At 41.0% G+C, this 17,469-nt stretch overlaps 1 protein-coding gene across 8 annotated transcripts in view; it reads right to left on the bottom strand.

The window, feature by feature from the left end:
• Positions 1–17,469, bottom strand: part of ANKMY1 (ankyrin repeat and MYND domain containing 1) — a 639,442-nt gene that overhangs the window by 295,463 nt on the left and 326,510 nt on the right. The window lies entirely within an intron of this gene.

The following is a 17,469-nucleotide window of genomic DNA, read 5'->3' as shown; positions in this document are numbered from 1 at the left end:
AGTAAGACAGACCCCTTATGTCATTGTTATGGACTTTCTCAAAATGCCGGGCCACTGGATAGAATCTATCTCCATTCTTTATTACCCTTAAATGCTGTAGAAGGCACTTATGGGCTTCAAGGATAGTGCTACCCACGTACCGCAGGCCACATGGGCACTGCAGCACGTAGATTGCAAAATCCGTCTTGCTATGTGTATTTCCCCTTGATCTTCATCATCTTGTTGGTTAAGCCTAATCTGTATGGATCAGTATTGATTCCATGCACACACGCCTTGCATTTTTGGCATTTAACAAATCCTTGCTTTTTATTCAACCATGTAGTTTCCACTTGCAATTTTTTATGGCACTGCTTACTAAAGCCTGTTTAAATGACCTGACTTTAGGAAAAGTGATTTGTGGTCTCTTGGTAACCTGCTTTCCTAGCACTGGATCATTCTTAATGATATGCCAATGTTTATTGAGTATTCTTCTCACCTCATAATGCTGTCTGCTAAATGTAGTGATACTGATTGTCACCTTCTTTGACCTTTTTCTTGGATGCATCAAACAAAATTTCCTCTCTTCCCTTCTTTGATGCTTTATCAATGCCACTATCAATCCATTCATCTGGATAGCCTCTACTCTTGAATCTCCTCTTCAAGACACCCAACTCTTTTTCACTTTCTTCTGGCACACTACAGTTTCATCTAACTCTCAGACTTTCTCTGAGTGTCAAATATATTTTTTTACGATATTTTTGTACTTATAATTATAAGTGTAGGAGCACAATATGGTTGTAAACAATTTTATTTTCCACAATCTTTTTTCAACTGTATTGTTTACCACAATAATGTGTCAGTGATCCGTACTTGGTCGGAAAAAGGAAGAAAATAGTAGCCCAAGAAAACATAAAAATAACTAAGGTACCTGAAAATGCTATAAAGATCTTGTACAAATAATGACCAAAATATTTCAAAGCAAATCATAAAATTACGTTTTGATTATAACAGGAAATGCATAGATAACATCTTAAATAAAAAATAAGGCTAAATACATACCATATTACCTGGAATTGGACTGTAAAAATGCTAACATAAAAAAGGCAAGAAAAATAGATCCAAAATTACCTCTACCACCAACAAAAAAGAAGTCATCTAAACCAAAGACTTGGGTAATCACTGAACATTCCAAGGGTTATATGAGGCACGGTGTTGTGGTGAAACGTCCCTGACACCAGAAGAAACACCCTCAAACTGTGCTATTATAACAACAAAATCTCTCATGTACAAGGAAGTAAAAGCATCATAAGCTATGTCACTGAAAAAAAGTTTGCTAAATCATTAATAACCACAGAAAAAGAAAAGCCCCTGGTAAAGATGCCTTCTCTTCAGAAATCTTCCTAGCTTCCTTGAAGATACAATGCCAAATCTCTATTCTAGTGTGAACTCATTTGCAAATACACTACCTCCCGTAGAACTTTCACAGATGTAATGATAACACTCATTTTGAAAGAAATAAAAGATACTGAAACTCAGAAAGAGTTATATGTTTATGTTATGAGTATTTATTGAGCGCATCAACACCGCAGAAAACTCTTGGTGCTATTTAAGCTCAACAGTGAAAAACTTGTGGTAATTAAGACAGATATATTAAAAGCACTTTTAAAAAGAAAGATTTGTGGAGCCTTTTTAAACAGTCAGGGAAGGTTGTGTACGAAGTTCTTTTGGTAGTAGAGTCCATTCTTTTGCAGCAACATAAGAAAATGCCGTTCCACTAAAAGAAGCAAAGCAGAGTATGGGAACACGTAAGAGGAATTTCCAAATAGAATGTAAATTGTGAGTAGGAGAAGGATTTTGCTACTTACCCAGTAATCATCTGTTCTTACCATGTAGTGCTGTACATTCACATACTTTGCATAAGTCAGGCATCTAGTGTAGGGCTTGGATGATTACAAGTTGTTTTTCTTTGAATCATTATTTTCTACTCATGAGGTTATGTGACACTGCGCATGGACACTGACTACATCTTTAGATTGTTTCGTAGTAGGCGGGTGAGATTGGAGTTGGAAATAGTGAAGATTATGTGATGGCCATGCAAGTAATGTAAATAAATGTAAAAGACCAACCACACAGGTATCCATGGAGGAGGGAGGGCGCACATGAATCTACAGCACTGCATGCCAAGAACAGATGCTTTCTGGGTAAGTAAAATAGTTTGTTCAAGCCATGTGTGGCTGTAGATACTCATGCTTTGCATAGACTGTAAAGCAGTCCCTCTCCAAAAGCGGTGGCTATCCTGCGGGGGATGGAGTGGTCTAAAATAGAATACTTAGTACAGCCTGGCCAACATTAGACTGTTGCCGTGCTGCTCCATAAACACAATAATGTTTAGTAAAAGGGTACACAGACAAAATATCGAGTTTTAAATTTCGATATACAATTATATCGAAGTTTAAATATCGAAGGGACATAATATAGAAGGTAAGTAATATCGACACTCTTAATATCGATATTAGTAATATCGAAGTTTTAAATATCGATGTCAGTAATATCAAAGTAAATAATTTCGATGTTACTAATATCGATTTTTAAATAAATGTTGTGTATATTATATTGTATTTATTATGTTTAATAATTTATTTTTAATGTAATTTAATTAAATGTTGTCTTTTAGTACTGTAGCGGGTTGTGGGTTTATAGGGGAATAGGGTGGGAAGTAATTTAATTATGGTAAATTAATTATTAATTAGTAGGAATTATAAATTAATTAATTGAGAATAATTTTTAAATAATTATAATTAATTGAATAATTGATAAATATGTTCTGTAGTGGTTTATGGGTTTATAGGGGAATAGGGTGGGAAGTAATTTAATTATGTTAAATTAATTATTAATTAGTAGGAATTATTAATTAATTAATTGAGAATTATTTGTAATTAATATTAATTAATTGATTAATTGATAAATATGTTCTGTAGCGGGTTATGGGTTTATAGGGGAATAGGGTGGGAAGTAATTTAATTATGTAGAATTAATTATTAATTAGTAGGAAGCATACATTAATTGTTATTAATTGGTAAATAATTATAATTAATTGGTAATTAATTTTAAATAATTCATTAATTGATAAATGTGTTCTGTTGCGGGTTGTGTGTTTATAGGGGAATATGGTGGGAACTAATTTTAATGTAATTAAGTAATAATGAATTATTTTTTATAAGTATGTTATTTCAACTCCTACGCTATCCAACACTTTCCCTACTGTTGCACTCTCTGGAGTGGGAATAGTAATTTTTACCCCTACGCTATCCAACACTTTCCCTACTGTTGCACTCTCTGGAGTTGGAATAGTAATTGTTATCCCTACGCGATCCAACACTTTCCCTACTGTTGCACTCTCTGGAGTTGGAATAGTAATTGTTACCCCTACGCTATCCAACACTTTCCCTACTGTTGCACTCTCTGGAGTTGGGATTGTAATTTTTAATCCTACGCTATCCAACACTTTCCCTACTGTTGCACTCTCTGGAGTTGGAATAGTAATTGTTACCCCCACGCGATCCAACACTTTCCCTACTGTTGCACTCTCTGGAGTTGGAATAGTATTTGTTACCCCTACGCTATCCAACACTTTCCCTACTGTTGCACTCTCTGGAGTTGGAATAGTAATTGTTACCCCTACGCTATCCAACACTTTCCCTACTGTTGCACTCTCTGGAGTTGGAATAGTAATTTTTAATCCTACGCTATCCAACACTTTCCCTACTGTTGCACTCTCTGGAGTTGGAATAGTAATTGTTACCCCTACGCTATCCAACACTTTCCCTACTGTTGCACTCTCTGGAGTTGGAATAGTAATTGTTACCCCTACGCTATCCAACACTTTCCCTACTGTTGCACTCTCTGGAGTGGGAATAGTAATTGTTACCCCTACGCTATCCAACACTTTCCCTACTGTTGTACTCTCTGGAGTTGGAATAGTAATTGTTACCCCTACGCTATCCAACACTTTCCCTACTGTTGCACTCTCTGGAGTGGGAATAGTAATTTTTACTCATACACTATCTAAAATGTATTTAGCTTTTTTATTAGTATTATGTTGTTGTTAATTGTTATTTATGTGATTATTTTATGTATATAAATGTATTAGTAATTTATTATATTTTTATTTTTTTATAAGTTATGAAAATAATTAATTTAGAGTTAATATTAATGAAAAATATATTATGTATTATATATTTATTAATATTAATTTGTATTACATTATGTATTAATTTTAAATATAGTACATTTTTAAATATGTTTATTACATTTATAAGTATTATTTTGTTAATATTAGATTTTTATTTAATTAAAAAAAAACGATATGTTACAAAAAACGATATTTTTGTCATTCTATATTTTTTTTCGATATATTTGTACTTACCTTGTTAGGGATAGGATTCCTATATTTTTGACTTCGATATTTTTGTTCCGATATTTTTGTATATCGATATTTGTGTTATCGATATTTTGTCAGACATTCTAGTAAAAGTATGTGGTGTAAACCAAGTTGCTGCTTCACATATCTCAGCAATTAGAATGTTAGCTAAAAAAGCCATTGAAGCACCAACTTTCGTGGTGGAGTGGGCTTTAGGGGTACTGGTGGCTTTATCACAACATGTTTGGATGTACTTAAATATCCATCTGGCTGAACCATTTTTTTAAATTTGTCTCAAAGTGTGAGGAGGTGAAAAAGCAACACATAGTTGCTTTGTTTTCCTGAAACTTTTAGTTCTGTCAATATAAATATATTAAAGACCCTTTGACATCCAAAGTATGAAGAGCTCTTTCTAACACAGGGTCTGGGTTTGGATAGAACACTCAATAGCTTTGTTCATATGAAAAGGAGAGACAACTTTAGGAAGGAATTTAGAACTTGTCCTTAAGACTACCTTGTTTTTATGCAATTGATAGATAGGCTCTTTTAAGGTAATGGTTAGAGTTGACCAACTCCTCTAAGAGAAGTAATTGCTATTAAAAAAGCAACCTTTCAAGATAAAAACCGAAGGCTGACTCGAATACAATGAATCAAAAGTAGGGCCCAGGAACCGTGTTAGGACAACATTAAGATTCAAAACTGATGCATGTGGTAGTTTGGGAGAATAATTCTTTGAAGTCCTTCCGTGAAAGCTTTAGTGACAGGTACTTTAACTAAAGATAATAGTTGTCTGTTTTGTAGATAAGCAGCTATTGCAGCTAAATGTAGCCACATAGAAGTGTAGGCAAGACCTAATGTTTGTAGATGTAAAGATAACAAATAATTGTTTGCAGTTGTACATCAAATGGATTGCAATTTTTGACAGTAAACAAACCTTTTTCATCTCGCAGCATTTTCTGGTTGTCTGTTTAAGCGCCTCCTTATATCCATAGATGTTTGTGGAAGGTTAAGGTACCTAAACTTTATGACTTTAGGAGCCATATTGCAAGGGTCATTTCCTTGGGATTGTAATGTCTCATTTCTCCATGGTTCTGTGTGAGAAGGGCCGGGTTGAGATGATGCTTCTCATATGGCACTTGAGAGAGATGAAGTAGGGTGGTGATGGGCACCACTAGTATTAGTGTGAGTGATGTCTAGTAGCTTCCTGACCACAAATGGAAGTAGTGGAAGAGGGGGGAAAGTGTATGAAAATATCCCTTACCAATTGATTTATTGGGCATTGACCTTGGATAGAGGTTGTGGGAATCTGGCTGCAAAGCTTTAGCATTTTTTATGTTTTCGGGGAATGCGAATAGGTCTATTTGAGGAAACCTACATTTTTGCTAGTATGTGAATAAACTCTGGGTTGAGGTTCCCATTCATGAACTTGTTGCTGCATCCTGCTGAGGATGTCTGAAACTTGATTACTGGTCTCTGGGACATGTTCCGCTAGTGGATAGATGTTGTGATGTAGAGCTAAACGCCCTATCATCTGTGCTAGATGTGATAGCTGAACAAAGTGTCTTCCTCCCACCTCTCCTGTTTTTGTAAATAATAGGTGTTAAGGTTCATTCTCATCTATTGGCGTACTGTTACTCTGGGGAGAGGTTCCATCTACGCAGCTTTTGTGGACCTCAGGTCTGCATTTGACCTAGTCCTGTGCTCCAAATTATGGCACAGCCTTTTAAAGTTGGGTATGCCATTGGAAATCTTGTCTTTTATTGTTAAATTGCATACAGACAATTTTGCCCAGGTTAGGTGGGATACGGTAGGTCACACCACTGATAAGTTTCCGGTCGAGAAGGGGGTCAGACAGGGGTGCGTTCTCGCACCCACCCTATTTTCCATCTATATAAACGGGGTATTGAAATACTTTGAAAACTGCCCCACTGAAGCCCCCAGTCTAGGTGGAAAATAGACCCCACTCCTAATGTTCACAGATGATACTCTTATTCTATCCAAAACAAGACAAGGACTACAACGTGCACCGGATAAGATTCGAAGAGTTCTGTGAAGATCATGACCTTGTTGTCAATGTTGACAAAACAAAGTTTATAGACCTCCAGAACTCCAACAAACACATCGGTGAAGTAAGGATGCAGGAAGGTGCTTTAGAGCAAACAGAGATTTTTTAATATCTAGGGGTAACCCTAGACAAAAAGATGAGTTGGAAGCCCCAAATTGACTGTCTCATGGTAAGACATGCCCAACTTTTGGGTGTGCTGCTCAGGGAGCATAGTCGCTCCTGCACCAAACCCGTGGCCCCAGTATTGCAGATCTATAATTCTCAAATCAGTGCTGCAATTTCGTATGGTTCAGAGTTGTGGTGAAGTACTGGGTTTTTCAGAACCCAGCGGTGCCAGGGACACACCCTAAGACTTCGGGTCCTTCCTGTTTCAGACTTACAGAAACTCAGAGTCTTCTAGGTGAAGTCAAAGATCGAGTTTATTGGCTGCAACCAAGTAACAGGCGTCCTAGAAGTACAACACGGTGTATATTCTCAGGAGACTGCTCAATCCTACAAAGCCAGCCTTCTCTTTTTATACAAAATATTATGCTTCAGGCAAACATTCCTTATTTTACAGTTGACCATTCACATATTTCTAATACAAAGAAAAAGCAGAGTCATGATGACAAGCCCATATTGTTTGTTCAGCCCACAATCAATTACCCGGCAAGGCCCAGTATTTTCATCAGATATCGACGAAACTCCAATAAAAACGGGCGCCTCCTCCTCGTAAAGCAAGTCATAAAGAAAGAAACAGAGGCAGGTGTGTGTAAGATTAGGAAGGGTTTGTGTGCGATGAAAGGTTTATGGCATGTTGTGCTTTGATACTATCTCGATCGGCCACTGGGAGAGGAACTGACCGAACAGGTTTTGCCTTGGGCAGTGGAGTCAGCTTGCCCAGGTCGTGCAGGAGTCAGCAAAGGTGTACGTGTCCTTCAGACTCGGTTTTGGCCTTAGCCACCGGCCTATGTGAGGGCAATCACAAAATGGCTGCCATTCACAAAATGGAACCCGAGGGTTCTGGGCGAAAACTCAGAATACAGGGTGATTTCGTCACTCGATCATGACGAAAATGCTTGTGCATAGTCCACTAGCCATTCTCGGCCTGCTGATATCATATTCGTCATGATACGAATATGTTTATGACACAGGTCCAAAATTTTCAGTACCACAGTGGGCGCATGCAAATCTGGATGCGCTGGTGGTGGCACAAAACAAATTCTTATGATCATTAACGGGTTTGCCGCATTCAACCCCCCTTATTCCTCTTTGTATGGATTTGGGGTGTCACTCCATCAGAGAGGTTGTCCGTTACAGATCAGTATTATACTGGAGGAGACTCTGGGTGACTCTTGAACTAGTCAACTATGCGTTGGCCGTGCGGGAAATTCGGGATTTGGACGTGAACAATAAAATTGAGTGGTTTAGGGGTGTCAAAAACATTCTCATTGAGTTGGGATTGAATCGGTTGTGGACCTCCCCAGAGGGAAGTGTCTTTCCCAGCAAATCCGAGCTAAAGACAGCTTATTGGCATTGGATCTATTCCCGACAGTTCACATCTTCCAGTAGTCTTACCCTGTCAAGCACCTTCTTACATATTAAATCTGAACCCAATTACGAACAGTACTGGGATCTAATCTCCTCGACTCGTGACATAAAATTATTCCATCAGTTTAGAGTGGGAACTTTACCCACCAAGACCTTCACCTCAAAGTGGTCTAATTTGCATGCTAAACTTAACAAATGTCCTTTTTGCCCAGATAGGGATGAAACTGTAGCCCATATTTTATGTGCTTGTCCAGCGTATCATAACCCGAGGAGATGTTGGCTGAAACCCCTGTGTCTTTCTATGGGGACCAGAGCCCACAGCGAGGCATTCAGAATATTTAAAACCGCAGTGGATGGCCCATATGTGATTACCCTAGCTAAGTTTTTGGGCTGGGTGTGGGTGATTCGCTGGTCTGTAGGGAGGTGTACGTAATCTTCCTCCCCCTTTCTTCTTTTTAATAACGTGTTATTTCCTTGTATATGAATTTTATTGTACTTTTCGATGCTCTTTTTAAAGGCGAACTGTTCTTGGCCCTCTACATAGGTGGGCTTTAGAGTTGTATTACATTATTTATAGTTTTAACAAAATGTAATATATGATATAGTCACAGTCATGTGTGTCGAGATAGTGTAACGTAATGTTTATTGATGATTTTTAGACCCTGTGCTTGTACTGTGTTGACTTTTGTGATTTAAAAAAAATCAAAATAAAGTTTATAAATGAAATGAAATAATACATTGTTTTCATATTGTCCGTCCTGACTAGGACAACCTTGTTCTGTAGGTGAGCTAGGAATGCTTTCAATCCTAGTTGAACAGCTTGAAGCTCGAGGTAGTTAATATGGAGACCGTGGTGTTGTATATCCCTTATCCCATGGACAGTTAGATGTTGCAGATGAGCTCCCCAACCTGTAAGAGAGGTATCCACTGTAAGAATGGTTTGGGGAACAGGGTCTAGAAACGCCACCTTTTGGGTAGGTTTTGTACGTTCCACCAATGCAGAGAGTGATGTGTGCCGCTGTCTATCAACACTAGATCTTGGAGGTGACTCTGTGACTGATTTCATTGACGTAAGAGGCATTATTGTAGTGGTCTCATACGCAGTCTGGCATTTGGAACTATGGCTATACATGATGCCATCATGCCCAGCCGTCTTAGCACTGATATGATTTGAATTTATATTCCTGTTTGAAATTGTTGTGCTAAGGACAGAATGCTTTGAATTCTGACTGAATTTGGAGATGCTAGCACTAGTTGAGTGTTGAGAATGGCTTCTAGATATGGCTTTATTTGTGCAGGTTGCAAAAGAGATGTTTGCAGATTGACTGTGAACCCTAACTGGTGTAGGAGAGTTAGAGTCTGGAGAGTATAACGGCTGCATAGTTTTAGGCTGTTTGCTTTTAGAAACCAATTGTCTAGATAAGGGAAGAGGTGAAGGTTTTCCCTTTGCAGATGCGCTGCTACCACTGATAGACATTTTTTGAAGACCCTTGGAGCTGTGGTGACTCCGAAGGAAATTACTTTGAACTGATGTTTGCACTCGAAAAGAAAACAAGAAATCTCCCTGCTTAAGTAAAAGTATAACCTCATGACTGCTGACCATGTTTAAATGTTCTGACAGAATGTATTGATTTAATACTCTGAAGTCTAAAATGGGCCTGAGTGAGCCATCCTTTTTGGGTATAAGGAAGTATAGGGAATATACTTCTGTTCCCTGTTGTTGTATTGGAACTGGCGCTACTGCTTCTTTTGTTAAAATAGCTGCTGTCTCTTGTTTTAGAAGAAATGTGTTCTGAACAGAGAGGCTGTATTTGGAAGTAGGAATGTTTGGAGGAGTGGAGATGAGCTCCACACAGTAACCATGTTGGATAATATCTAACACCAATTGATCGAGGTAATATTCTTCCATTGTGGTAGAAAAAATGAAAGAAGTCTCCCTACAGATGTTAAAGTTTGGGGAGAACATGACGGAAGACATTGTTTGGTATTAGTGTTATTTGTTGTGCCTGTAGAATTTCCACGACTACGGCCTTTGAAATTGTTTCCTCCATAGGATTCTCTGTAAAACCCCCTTGAAGGAAAGGATTGTGTCCGGTCCTTGTATGAGGCTGCTGAAGTGTCAGTAGTGGCAGACCTAGCACCCTGTCTAAATGATGGGCAACGAAAGGAATCACACAATGTTGTAGTTTGAAGTGCCAACATAGATTTTGTCACATCTGGCTTTCCAGGTAGTGGCAGTGCCTGGGGGTCTGTTGGTCGGAACGCTGCATCTAAAATCACTCTGTTGATATCGTGCTTATTATCCTGCACTTTATATCGGCGCTGGCATGATTGCAATGTTGGCTGCGCATTTGTAAAATTTTAAAGTGTACTACTAGTTTTTACTTATTCCTTATTTTGCACTTATACTAATTGCAATTACCGCTTCACATTACCTGTAACCTCGCCCTACCACCGCGGCTGGTGCCGTTAGCGTGGAGGGGAGGCGCCATCTTGGGAGTAGATAGACCGGAATTAGCGGTCTAGTCTCCCCACAGAGGCAGTGCTTATTGGGCCATGTGCTTCCGGGAGCGCAGCGGGCGCGACGATGGCGCGCCGAAGGTGTGCATAAGGTAAGCTCGTCTGCGCTCGTCCGCGAGCGTCCGGAGCCAGGGGCCAGTCACCATGCCCAAAGATACTTTTACTCAGGCCTACAACTTATGGCCCTAAGACCTCTTGACCATCAATGCCCCACCATAGCTGCACATGTGTTTAAACGTACTATTTCTTATGGCATTGCTAAGTGTACTCCTGTGGACCTTGAGCCACTCCCGGATACTGCCCCACAAGTTCATAAAATTGTGACTTCCACTATCGAAAAAACCTTTCACTGCTTGTTTTTAAACACACGTTCAATGGTACAACACCAAATAGATCTATTTTTATTACTGACAGAACAAAAACCCGATCTATTATTACTGGCAGAAACCTGGCTAACCCAGGACTCTCTTCCCGACATCCTGGCCACAATCCCCGGCGACTATCACATTCACTCAGTCAACCGTCCGCCAGGAAAAAAAGGCGGCGGAGTCGCAGTTATTTAAAAAAAAATCTTTTACACCTCTGTTGCTGCCTTCACTTATCCTACCTGGCGTTGAAAACATTGTCTTTAAAATTGATACGGACTGCGGAGCCATCCTTACTGTTCTGATTTACCGTCCCCCCTCTTCCATGCCCATGTTTCCCTCTGCCTTAGCGGAACAACTTGCCCCATTAGTAACTACCTATCCCAAAACCCTTCTAGTAGGGGATTTTAATCTTTGGTTTGACGCTATGGACTTGGATGCTCAGGCAGGGGAATTAAAAGATCTTGTTGACCTTAATCTACAGCAGCATATCCACTCCCCCACTCACCGTAAAGGCCATAGCCTCGACCAGATCTGGTCCTACAACCTTACTCTATCTAATCTGGTTGTGGAGCCTTGTATCTGGTCGGATCACCACCTAATACAGTTTGCCTTGACGGTCAGTAGTAATAAGGCCCAGAAGCCTCAGAAAATGGGGAAAATAAGAAAATGGAAAAGCATTAGCTCCCCGGAGTTTCTAGACTCGCTACTTGCAACTTTACCTCCGGTTTCAGAACATCCGGATGCCATGGAGGAATCTATCTCACATTGGATCACAGGGGCTGCAGACATCCATGCCCCCTGGGTCAAGCCCCCTCGGTCTCGCGCTAGTAATACTCACAGATGGTTTACCCCACAACTTCAGGCGCAAAAATTAGAAGTCCGTAAGAAAGAAAGGACCTGGAGGACCAACTATTCCCAACAGGATAGGGTGACCTACTGTGCTGCTCGCAAGGTCTACCAGAAATCCATCCTGGCACAGAAAAAAAAATTACTTTTCTGAGCTCATCACACACTCACAAAATAAATCCAAAGACATCTTTAAGATGGTGAATGAGCTCTGCGACAGCGACAGAACGGTCCCCCCGGTGGTCCCTACCCAAGCATGGTGCGACTCTTTAAATTCTTTCTTTATCAATAAAATTTTGGACATAAAACAATGCATAATCAACTCTCCAGTCCCACTTCCTTTGGATGATTCCTTTTTTAACCTTTCTACGCTCGAGGCTTTTCCACCGATTGACGCTAAAATGCTGTCCGAACTCTTTAACCGAGTTAAATCAGGTTCTCCTGATGATGTTTGCCCCCCACACATATATAAGGACATAGGCCTAGCCATACCTCGGAGTATTCTTCCCGCACTAAATGCTTCTCTTATCAGCGGCAGGGTACCATCTCGATTTAAACAGGCTCTACTCATCCCTCTGCTGAAGAAGCCGGGTGCAGACCCACAAGTCCTGGTCAACTATAGGCCTATTTCCTTGCTCCCATACTTGTCAAAATTACTGGAGGCATATACCTCTACCTATCTCTCTAAATTTATAGAGGACAGCGGCTATCTTGAACCCAACCAAGCAGGTTTCCGTCCCTGTCATCCGTCCAAAATGCATTAAGATCTAATGCAGACAAAGGCATCCACCAGGCCCTGGTCTTACTTGACTTGTCGTCCGCGTTCGACACGGTTGATTTTTCCATCTTAATCAACCGTGTCGAGCAGGCCGGCCTTAGGGGCACAGCTCTTGAGTGGATAACCTCTTTCATCTCGGACCGCACTCAGTCGGTTAGACTGGGCTCTTTTACCGCCTCTAGAACTGGTTCCACATGCGGGGTCCCACAGGGGTCCTCACTTTCCCCTTTGCTTTTTAATCTTTACATGCGCCCCCTTCTGCATCTCCTAAAGCAATTTAAAGTTACAGTTTACAACTACGCTGATGATTTGCAGCTTATCTTTCCCCTGAATGCACCCGATTCTGTCATCGAATTCCAAGCAACAATGCAACTCATACAACGCTGGATGAGCCTTAACCTTTTTAAGCTCAACCCGGGGAAAACCGAGCTAATTGTCCCCGGGACCAGTAGTATCAGTTGGGGCCCACATTTTTGGCTTATTAGTCTTGGACCTCCGCCGCCCAACACCTCTTCGGTGAAAAGTCTCGGAGTCATTTTGACCTGGGACCTATCACTGAGGGGCCAAGTTGGCACGGCTGTTTTTGCACTTATACTAATTGCAATTACCGCTTCACATTACCTGTAACCTCGCCCTACCACCGCGGCTGGTGCCGTTAGCGCGGAGGGGAGGCGCCATCTTGGGAGTGGATAGACCGGAATTAGCGGTCTAGTCTCCCCACAGAGGCAGTGCTTATTGGGAAGGAAACAAGCTTCCGGGGACCGGTTTCTGGCATCACAGCCTTCTTCGACCCGGCTTGCTTGAATCCTGATGGTGCAATGAGCAAGGGACTCACGTCTGAGTATACCCTCCCACACATATAGTGTGGATAAAACCGATTTTGGAAAAGGGGGGTGGTGATGGACAGAGTTTCTGAATGATGCAGAATACTCTAACCAAGTCAATAGATCATGGTTTTAATCCATCACCGTTTTTTAGCTCACTGCACCATCTCAGCTCAGAACCTGGCTATATGCAAATTAGTCTGTTCCTGTCCCAGTGCATGATGGGAACAGGGCAAACCAAACTACCAAGCCAATTCTTATACTGGGAAGGAAACAAGCTTCCGGGGACCGGTTTCTGGCATCACAGCCTTCTTCGGCTTCTTAAACAGCCTAAGTGCCAATCCATCAGGCCAGGCCTTGAACAACTACACTGGCTGCCTGTCCCCCAAAGAATAATGTTTAAGACCAGCTGCATTATATTCAGGAGCTTACAGGAGACAGGGCCACAGTTCATCACTCAGCTGGTCACCAGATACAAGCCCATTTTGAATCTTCGCTCCTCCAATAAAGACCTCTTGATTGTTCCTTCTTACAACAGGAAACGCCAGGGTGGTAGCTGTTTTCACCACCTAGCTGCTGTTTTGTGGAACTCTCTTCCGCTGACTCTCAGGCAAAGCCCAGATCTTTTGACTTTCAGGCTCTCTCTTAAGACCTGGCTATATAAGCAAGCATATCCGCAGTAGATTTGTTATGTTATGTTCCTTCCTTCAACAGCGCCATGAAGCCCACGGGCGTACGTGCGCTTTACAAAAAAAAACCCTAACATCTGTGTCTTTTTTTATCTTTTTGAGGGCAGTGTTAAGTTGAGGCCCAAAAAGGTGTTCTTTGTCAAATGGTAAATTTAGGATAGTCTGTTTAATCTCTGGTTTGAAACCACACACCCTAAGCCAAGCATGTCCACAAAGTAAAATACTAATATTTATAGTTTGAGTTGCGGTATCGGCTGCATCAAGGGCACATTTAATGAAATTATTTGAAATTAGTTTGTCTTCTGTAACTAATTCCTGTCCTCTTATGGGAGATATTGGAGGAGACCCTCCATTTCATTCCAGTGTGCTTGGTTGTAGCGAGCTAAAAGGGATTGGCTATTTGCTAGTTGCTATTCTCCATTGGTTTGCGGATTGTGCCACAACCCTTTTGCGGGAAAATTCAATTGATTTTGACGCTTTGTCCGGTGGAGGAGCATCTCCTGCTCTTTTCCTAGTATTTGCTACAACTAAAGAGTCAGGTGTAATTGACATTTAATGTATATAGGGTCTGAAGAGGCTGATTTATACATTTTATCTATATCGGTGTGATAATGCAAGCTTTAACTGGGTCTTTAAATATTTCATCAGCATGATGTAAAACCCATTTTTACATTGGCAAATACTGTGTTCCTATTTCACCATTAGTAAGAGTTTGAAAAAGAAAATCATCATCAATGGGATCCTTATGTAAAGGGACCTGTTGGAAGGCTGCTGCCCTCGCAATTAAATGTTTAAAAGCTGAGGCATCATCTGGTGGTGAAGGCCTTTGATAGATATAGGTCACAATCAGTATTATCCTGTGGTTCAACATCATAATCATCTCAAAAGTCTTGTAGTTGTGGATAATCTAATGAATCCTCATCTGTGTCTTCAATATGTGAAGGGGATTGATGTTGAGAAATGTGTTCCCCACGTGACGTAGGTGAAAAATGAGTAGTGGAGCAACAGGTTGTTGTGGAGACATATGTAGAAGTGGCTGTGTATGGCTAGTGTCTTTGTCTTTTTGATTTTTAAGAGGGGGTGGTGAAGTGTCAAGAGCTTCTTGGAAACTTGAGTTTTTGCTGGATGCACAGGATTTTCTTTGTGCCAGGCTGTATTTGCAATGTTTTTTGCTTTGGATTGAGTTTTTCGGCCATCGCCTTGAGAACTGGTTGGGGATTTTGATTCGATGGCAAAAGTCTTGGGCCTAAAAGAGAAGTGTTTAGGTGTGGAAATTGCTTTCAGTTTCGATGTATGCTGATTCTGTTACGAATCAGAAGTTTTTTGCTTTGGTCCGAAGACTCCTTTGTCAGATTTGGAGGTTGAGGCTCCTGCTGAAAGCCTTTCTTTCAGCGCCAAGCCTGAGGGCTTGGCTTCCGAAGAGGAGTTTAGGTGCGCGCCATGATTTTTATGCAGTGGTTGCCTGTGAGCAGGTTTCTCTGTGGAAAGTGACTTTTTATGTTTTGGATTAGGGGCAGAGGTACTCAGGATCTGACGTTCTTGGAAGAATTCAACCATTTCTGAGTCTTGTTCCTGTTCGGATTCAGAACTGGAACTGTGGATGGACACTGATTTTTCTTGGGCTGCAGACGCCTTCTCATCTTCATCTTCAGACCGAAAATACCATGCATGTTGTCAGTGTTCCTGATGCTGTGTATAATGACAACACTTTTCAACTAAATCCGATGTACAACCAGGAGCCAGTGGAGTTGGAAAATGGTTGGAGTAATGTGCTCTTTAATAATTTGGGCTGCTGCATTTTGAATACATTGAAGTCTCATGGATAGTTTCTTTGACAAAGTGAGACTGACTTTGTCGCTCATAAGAACTTTAAAATACTTGTTAAACTGATCTCTTTCTGTCTCAAGTCTTTTGTCCCATACCTAGTAATGAGTTTCCTTGTTTACATCTCACAAAAACGGAATGCAAGCTTTCTGGCAGAATCTGCAGTTTTCAGCAGATTAAAATCCGCCTACCACCCTTGAAAAACAAAAAGAGAATAAGAGAACTATGGGGCAAACTGCACCTGCAGTTCGCATTTCTCTGGCACTCGTACTTCCCTGTCTGCAAATACCAGGTCTTTAAGTCAGAGACCTGGCAAAGGTTATTACAAAGCAAACACAATAAGATGATGGACGGAAGGCTGAAACTTTTCAGCCACTCACCCCCAGTCACATATCTGGGTTTAATCCATCATCATTCTTCTGCTCAATAAGCCACCCCAGTTTGGATCCAGCCATATGGAAATCAGTCTTGACCCTGTGCCTTATGGGAACAGTCCAGCCCGAACTGCCAGTCCAGGTCCTCCATGGACTGTAAACAAGCATCCGGTGACCGGTTTTGGAGTTTCACTCCACCTCAGCCAGGCCAGCTTGAATCCAGTGGCAAAGTAAGCAAGGGACCCACGTCTGGGCATACCATGGCCACTTATTGTTATTACAAAAAACTGCATGTCTTCCCCTTTCCATAGCAATTAATGGGCCCATAGCCACACTCATGCACCACCTGCCTGGAACAGGTGGTACATGGATGCTGGTGTATTTGCAGAGCCATGGTGCGAGTGGCAGGGGGAGACACAGTCGGTGGTGGGAGTGCTGAGAGCAGAACTTGTGAAGCAGGAGGGTGTGAGTGGGCCGGGTGTAGCAGCTGCCCGCAGTATAGCATGAGACTAAGGGTCTGGTGGTTTTTCAACTATCGCTTCCGGGTCTGGTATTCTTGGGTCCTATAATCTGGGCCCAGAACTCCTTCAAGAGGTACCACTCCGGGCCACTAATAATAAGTCTATGCCTAATTACTAATATTTAATATTTTATAGCCTTCTCCAAAAAATAAACCAGGCAACTATTTGTATTACAATTTATTCCAGCCCGGGCAATTTTGACTTCAATCCTGAGGGACAGACTCGTAGATCTTGCTGGTAACTCTGTTATGACATAAGTCAAAATAGCAAATAAGGAAGTGTGTAGGCTTAGTACTGTTACAGTCGCAGATGTAATACTATATTTCAGACAAAGGAGATCTTGTGAGCAGCAACTGATACTCTCAGGCAGATTAGATAACTATGTCCAAGTATATCAAATGGGCAGAACCCTCCATAGATGAATTGCTGTGCCATATCAGACTGTATTACTTCCTATTTGCCTGACCCCCAACATCCGTCTGTAGCCACATGAATTATTACCAAGTAGACACTTCAGGTTAACATTGAAGGATACTTGTTTTCCAGTTCCTTATTCTTTCTTCATTCACAGAGGGCAGAAAAAACAATCTGAAATCTTTGCAGCACATCTGTATATATAATCTTATATTTCAGTTTGTGTGATTTTTGCTGTGTTCTCTATTTTAAATGAATTATCACATTGCTGCAAATTTCCTGATCAAATACAAAAGTAACATGCCACTTCTATGTTA

The sequence above is a fragment of the Lissotriton helveticus genome, chromosome 11 (genome assembly GCF_964261635.1).
Source record: "Lissotriton helveticus chromosome 11, aLisHel1.1, whole genome shotgun sequence".
In the NCBI taxonomy this organism is placed as follows: domain Eukaryota; kingdom Metazoa; phylum Chordata; class Amphibia; order Caudata; family Salamandridae; genus Lissotriton; species Lissotriton helveticus.
This window is presented reverse-complemented; position numbering and strand designations above follow the sequence as displayed.